Source organism: Mus caroli, chromosome 8, assembly GCF_900094665.2.
Source record: "Mus caroli chromosome 8, CAROLI_EIJ_v1.1, whole genome shotgun sequence".
NCBI lineage: Eukaryota > Metazoa > Chordata > Mammalia > Rodentia > Muridae > Mus > Mus caroli.
In genome coordinates, this window is record NC_034577.1 from 33235463 (window position 1) to 33243364 (window position 7902).

Consider the following 7902-nt stretch of genomic DNA (forward strand, 5'->3'; position numbering starts at 1 on the left):
GGGGGGGGGGGTAATGGGGGAATTTTGGGATAGCATTGGAAATGTAATTGAGGAAAATACGTAATAAAAAAAAAAAGCTTAAGAAGCACCAGAAGTTAGTCAAAATGCTGGCCAAGAAGTATCATGTATTTTTGGATTCTGAGTCTCTGATCAAGCAGATGCCTTGTACCCTGGGCCCAGGCCTAAACAATGCTGGCAAATTTCTCTCTCTGCTGATACACAGTGAAACCATAGTGGGCAAAGTAGATGAGGTAAAATTGTCAATCACATTCCAGATATAGAAGATGCCGCATCTGGCTGTTGCTGTCAGTCATGTGAAGATGACCAATGATGAGCTGTCTACAACATCCACCTGGCTGTCAATTTCCTGGAGTCCTTATTCAAGAAAAACTGGCAAAACATCTGGGCTTTGTACACCAAGAACACCATGGACAAGCCTCAGCATGTCTATTAGGACACTCCAATAAACCTCAGTGCTACCAAAATAAATAAATAAATAAATAGATAAATTGATTTCAAATTATCCTTTAGAATCAGATTTTCCATATAGAACATAATTTTTCTACCTTTTACCAAAAATGCCAATATATGCCAGAATTTCAAAGAAGTAGGCTCTAATGCTAGTGAAGGAATAGACTTGCTAGGGAGGGCAGGAGGAAGCATCAAAGAGAGAGCAACTCTCTACTGGCTAGTTTTGTGTCAACTTGACACAGCTGGAGTTATAACAGAGAAAGGAGCTTCAGTTGAGGAAATGCCTCCATTAGATTCAACTGTAAGGCATTTTCTCAATTAGTGATCAAGGGGGAAAGGCCCCTTGTGGGTGGGACCAATTCTGTGCTGGTAGTCTTGGGTTCTATAAGAGAGCAGGCTGAGCAAGCCAGGGGTAGCAAGCCAGTAAGGAACATCCCTCCATGGCTTCTGCATCAGCTCTTGCTTTCTGACCTGTTTGAGTTCCAGTCCTGACTTCCTTCAGTGATGAACAGCAATGTGGAAGTGTAAACTGAATAAACCCTTTCCTCCCCAACTGATTCTTGGTCAGGATGTTTGTGCAGGAATAGAAACCCTGACTAAGACAACCTCCTTATTCCATGTTGTTTATATAGGCTTCCAGTAGAAGAAGGCATGGCATAGATTATAGGTAAATCTTCCCATTTCAAATAATCTGGATTAAAGGTGTGTCTTCCTACTGCAAAAATCAGATTAAAAATAGATCTTCCCACGTCAAAGGATTCCATTTAGCAAACATAAATAAATAAATCACCCACAGGTGTGACCAGGCATTTTAGAGTTTTAATTGATTCCAGATGTAGTCAATTTGGCAACCAAAAATAGCCATTACAAGTTTCTATTGCTGTGATGAAACACCAAAACACAAAGCAACTTGCGGAGCAAATGTTCTATATAATTCTATAGCTTTACACCCATTACTAAGGGAAATGAGAGAAGGAACTCAAGGTAGGACCCTATAGGTAGCAACTGATGTAGAGGCAATGGAGGGATGCTACTTAGTGGCCTGATTTTCAGTCTGCTTTCTTTTTTTTTTTTAATATTTTTATTAGGTATTTTCCTCATTTACATTTTCAATGCTATCCCCAAAATCCCCCATACCCTCCCCACCATTCCCCTACCCACCCACTCCCACTTTTTGGCCCTGGCATTCCACTGAACTGGGGCATATAAAGTTTGCAAGTCCAATGGGCCTCTCTTTCCAGTGATGGCCGACTAGGCCATCTTTTGATACATATGCAGCTAGAGNCAAGAGCTCNGGGGTACTGGTTAGTTCATAATGTTGTTCCACCTATAGGGTTGCAGATCCCTTTAGCTCCTTGGGTACTTTCTCNAGCTCCTCCATTGGGGGCCCTGTGATCCATCCAATAGCTGACTGTGAGCATCCACTTCTGTGTTTGCTAGGCGCCGGCATAGTCTCACAAGAGACAGCTATATCTGGGTCCTTTCAGCAAAATCTTGCTAGTGTATGCGGTGGTGTCAGCGTTTGGAAGCTGATTAATGGATGGATCCCCGGATATGGCAGTCTCTAGATGGTCCATCCTTTAGTCACAGCTCCAAACTTTGTCTCTGTAACTCCTTCACTCAAGGTTGGTTCTGCCAACAATGAGATGAGACTCCTACATCAATCACTAATTTAGGAAATGCATTATAGACTTGCCTACAGGCAAATCTTATGGAAGCATTTTCTCCTTGAGCAGCCCTCTTCCCAAATGACTCTAGCATGTGTCAAGCTGACGATAAGCTAGTTCAGAACACTAGCTTAATTTTCTCTGTAGTCTTTATTATCTTTTGAAACACCATTTGTATCATTTATCTCTGCTTCCATAGTCCACTAGAGTATACATTATTTGTAAACGGGAATTTTTGTTAACAGACAGTTGCTTTGTGATTGTCTTTTACTCGTCTAAACAATATAGAACAAATATCACATATAGAGTCATATCAAATGCTTGTTAAATGGATTGAATGAGTAAAAGTTAAAAAAAAAACATAAGAAGGAACTTATTCTTAAAATAGGGCTCATAAAATTTCCTATGTGGGAGAAAGTTCTTACTTTAGGAAACTAAGAGCAAGCAGTGTGGTTGGGGTTGGAGTAAGATGAAAGAGAAGATCTATACATGGTCCCTGATGCCCCCTCTAAAAGACTAAACAAAAAGTGCTAGCTACTCCACTTTGTCCTTCAGTGCATCCTTCTGAACCTTGTTGCTTTTGTGCCTCCATATGAGGCTCCATAGACTTACCACATCAACTACTGAACAAATAGCACATATCAACTGGAGCAGTTTGGTAACTCTATAAATACTTGGCTGAACAATGTTCCTTATGGAAACTGCTCAACCACAACAGGACCTTGATTTCTGAGAACCACTCTCTCTTCAGACCTTAGTTTTCTTGGCTCATTGTACTCTTCTGAGAATTCAACCAGTTTTCAAAAAAATAGTAAACCATTTTGCAATAATACAGCCAATAGTCTTATCCTTGTTTCTACCCCAAATTTATTTTAGAGAGATTTAGTATTGAGCTTTCTGCCTTCTCTTCTGAAATAAATCAGATTGTACATTTTCATACAAAAGGGACTTCTCTCAAACAGAAATATAACCCCAATAATTCATTGGAACTTGTTAGGAACTCTGAAGGATTTGAATGCTATCCCGCCATGGTTGTATGGAAAGACACAAGAGGTATTTGGGTTACTAGTCAGAGAGTCGGAGAATGACAAACAGATATGACACTAGAGAGAGAGTGTGTAGAATCTGAGTGTATTGTCACAAAGTGGACACCAGTCTTATATAATACAGAAAACAAAGGGGTAGGATGTCACAGCAGGCAAAGTACATTGAATTTATCTGACCCAAAACAGAGGACTGACTTCAAAAGGACTTACAGGAACCAGGTAATATTCACAGTAAAGACAAAACAGCTCTGCCTAGGGACAGCTAATGACAGGTAAGGATTTTACACCCTAGTCACAATTTGTGCTACTCCTTTGAGCCTTGTGAAAGCTAGTACCAGGTGGTTCTGCTCTAGCAGACCTTTTCATGAATAATGCAATACACAAACCCCTTATTTCCTAGGCCTTGGTAAATTCTTGCATATGAAGGTAACTTGGCTGTACTTCTAAGTATCTGTAGGGAATCTCCATTTGTCAGAAGAATTCACCAACTTGCTTCTAATATGCAATGTTGCCTGCTATACCTGGCTGTACTGAAGATTCTAAGTATACTTTGCTAAGCTTGCCATGAGATTGCTATCTCTTATGCAGTAAAATACTGTAAGAAAGCATGCAAGACCCTCCACGATATTACAGGGACAAATCTGGGGAAATCTAGCTATGGGAATGCCAAGGTTCCAGGAGGCTGAGTTTCTTTGAAACTCTTTGCCTCAGGACTGCTTCCAGGTTTTTAGGCCTGCCAAGCAAGTCACTACTGCAGTGGATGTAGCTCCTGGCCATAATAACTTCATTTTTATCTGTTTTCATGAATGCTAATTTCACATGACAAACAACCATAGAAAGACCAAAAGGCAGCTGCACTAGAGGAACCCTCCATGAAGAAGAGAAATGGTAAGCTTCGAGGACCCTGTTAAATAATAGGTAACCAGCATAGTCTACCTTTGGAGCAGAAACTCATCCTTTACTATCCTAGACTTTAACATGTTTGCCCTTTGTACCATGACTGTTTTTCTAGGCAAAGAAAAGTTAGAATATTTCTCCCAAGATATGCAGATATGCTGGGGGTCGGTCTTGTGTAGGAGTCTCATCTTACAGTACACATTCCTCATTACTGTCCCATTGTGGCTTGAGATGAAATTGCCATGAAGCTTGTCCAGAGTGACTCTTCTTAATCCAACTGAAAGGAGCTGGGGACCCCAACCTTCCAATCCGTTTTATGTAGCATTAGGCTGAGTTTAGTACGGATGGACTCCAAGCGAACTTAGTGACCCCAATCAAACGTGGCCACCCCACAGGGCTGCGTGTGGCCGGGGAGGCAGCAGAGACTGACTCGGAGCCTGAGCCCGAGCCCACGATTGTGCCCCCGCTCGTGGTACAGCGTGATGTGGCAGAAACGTGGGGCATCGAGGAGACCCCTGCCATGGCGCCTGCCATGGCGCCTGCCATGGCTTCTTGGGCTATCAGTCCTAACTAGCTAAACAGATCTTGCTAGCTATCCAGTTCTGTATATTGACTTTGGGCTTGTTCAAGGCATTAATCCAGGATGTTTTAGGATTTGCACAAACTGGTTAATCTGATAAATAGAAAATACTGACCCATCCTGTCATCTAAAACAGCCTTGGTCGGTGAGCAGAAACCAATTTGGTTATTTATCAGCATGATGTTGGCCTCATGGATCACTTCAGCAGGAAGTCATCGATCAGTTTTGTCCCGCTATTTCTAATTGGAGGACACACAAAGTACAGATAACTGCCAGAGCCTGCTCAAAAATATTGTGTCTAAAGAGAGCTCCCTTATGTCCACTCCACATATGTGAACTGCCATGCTGCCTGAGAGAAAAATGAGTATCTACTCAAAGCTTTGCATTGCAGCACAGCTTCTGAGGGGCACATGGTACCCCTGGAAAAGCACTATTTCTTGTACTTATGAGTCCCAGGTATTACATATATTGCTTTTGTGCAAAAGTTCTTGGGGCTTTTCACATGGCCTCCTAACAAGCTAAAAGTGTTAACACTTCCTGCTCAGTTTTTAAAATGTTGTCAACCCTTTTCTGGAGAGTTTGTGTGTGGTCAGGTATACCTATCTGTTCTTTCTGTTCATTCTATAAACTGAATGGCATTTGTTTGCCAGAAATGATCACTGCAGAGCAGCAATAATGCACCTGGAATGATAGCAATAGTGTTAAAATTACTACCAGCCAGCCTGAAAGGTATCAGAAGGGTCTGTAGCTAGTCTTTCAGCAATAGATAAGAGCAATAGCTAATCAAAAGCTAACAGGAGCCATGAGCTTATCTTAGAGAAGTAACCTTTGCCTCAGAAGTATATGGTCTATTGGTGGACCTGTTACAATACTTGACAAGAGAAATTACAGTTTTCATGGGGCAGACTTGGTTGGATGCTTAATTATGGTAGTTTCACCAAGACGAAGGATCTTGGGGTATAGCTCCATCTCAACACTGTAATTTGTAGCTGTGAACCATTGCCCCTAATTTTGATCTCCAAGAGAGGTATCATGAATCTGCTGGCCTGTAGTTTTCTAAGTGATCTATCAAAGCATTGAGGCCACTGAGAATACTAGACAAGTCAGTAGAAATGTAACAATAATCACCAAGGATTTACTATCCAGAGCATAGAGACTAAGCATGAGTTATAGCCACAGATTAGAGTGGGCTACACTAATTTTCTTCAGGATCACTGAGAATGGATAACCTTGGTAGCTAAGCAGTTGCTGCTTGGACTCAAATTAGCCAATTCATTAGTGTACATGGCCCGGGCATGAAGGGTATCTTGGCTCTGATTTGAAAACTTTACAGTGAGGGAGATGACAAGACAACAAAACTCAGGAGAAGAATTTTTGCATGAGAGCAATATGCGTTCACCAGAGGTTCAATATCACAGTCATTGGTCAGTCTTTTAAAGTCTTTTAAGGTTATGGAACTCTAAAATGAACAGAGACTGCTGACTCTGGCCTTATTCAAAAGGTGCCTATTGATGGATAAAGAGCTTTATAAAAAGCTATGAGTAGTAATGCAATCTGAATTTATTCCCTAAAGAGCCCAGTCAGCCCCCCAATTCCTAAAGTATCCAATGAAGTGTTATGCCCTGGAGAATCTGCTTTTTTTCCAACTGCAAGACAACACTGGAAATTTACCCACAGTTCAACACATCATTTTATAAGCAATCATCAGGGTTTGCCAGTTATCCCTGATGGAGGACATTTATGTTAATATCACATGCAGTAAGTACACTAACAATGAGTGTTCTGACTGACAACATTACAGACATAGGGAAAAGTTTGGAATTTAAATGGAGAAGCATTCATGATAATAGACCCTGACTCACTCACTGATGCTAAATAGACTGAAGGTTCAGGTTACCCTGGGAGAGCACTAACTGAATAAATGGGAGACCTTACCATGTGAGAGAGAAGTAACCAGGATCCTTTGGTATGACAAAATAGGCATGTCCAGTGCATAAGACCACACACCAAGAGCTATCAATCTGTTCAGTGGATACAAGCCCACACAATGCCTATAACCGCCCAAGTTATGGGAGCAGTAACTGACTGAAATTGGTGATTGAATTCACTGTGAACCTGCAGCTCTTGTTATATGTTTTTTCTTCTAGCTATAACAGGCTTCTCTACTGAGCTGCTGCATCTCTTACCGCCCTTCTTACCTCAAACCCTTCATTACAGAAGTAGTTTTGCTTTCTTTTCCAAGTTGCTATGCTGGATATTTTATGCCTTAGGGAGGAGAGGTATGCAAGATTAAGAACAATTTCTATGCCTCATTAGATGTTTGCTATATTCAGCTCTTCCTGTAAAAGACAGACAAGAATGTCCTTGCCTGGCCACCAAGAAAATACAATCATGTAATACGTTTATGTCTCCCACACATTTCAAGTTGGAAGCGCCTACAAAAGAACAGTGAACAGCCTGGAAGCTCAATTTGCTTCTGAGGTCCACTGTGAACCTCTTCCTAAGCCCATTAGCTGAATCCAGGCATATTTTCCTGCTACAGGTCCACAGAGGCTAATGCTATGGAAGTCTGATATCTCTTCATTTTGAAATTTCTAAGCATTCTCAGAATGTAAATAGAAATCCCAATTCCAGGATGAGGACAGAGATACTTTAACTCCACTTAAAGGATGGTTTCTCCTTAAATCAGCTGGAAAAAAAGGGGGAGATAAAGATTGAACTGGCTACAGTGGTCTACAGCTGTAACCCTCATAGACCTTCCCCAAGGGAAGTGGAAGCAGGGGAATCAGGAATTCAATGTCATTCCTGGCTACAGAGTTATTTTAAGCTAGCCTGAGCTCCATGAGAGCCCCATTATAAAAGAGATGAGAGAGAGAGAGAGAGAGACAGAGAGAGAGAGAGAGAGAGAGAGAGAGAGAGAGAGAGAGAGAGAAGGGGCTCCATTTAACCTTGAATTTTAAGCAATGCCACAGCAGCTTGGTTGCTTAGCTTACCTCCCAGTGTTTTTGTTTCTCTAGTTCTCCATATTGGNCCTGGCTACAGAGTTATTTTAAGCTAGCCTGAGCAGACAGAGAGAAAGACATAGATACAGAAAAGAGACAAAGAGAGAGAGAGAGAGAGAGAGAGAGAGAGAGAGAGAGAGAGAGAGAGAGAGAGAGAAGAGGCTCCATTTAACCTTGAATTTTAAGCAATGCCACAGCAGCTTGGTTGCTTAGCTTACCTCCCAGTGTTTTTGTTTCTC

General features: G+C 41.5%; 1 pseudogene; it reads left to right on the plus strand.

Moving 5' to 3' along the window:
* LOC115031751 overlaps positions 1–454 on the plus strand; it is an 8835-nt pseudogene extending 8381 nt beyond the window's left edge.
* Positions 455–7902: the final 7448 nt, after the last annotated feature.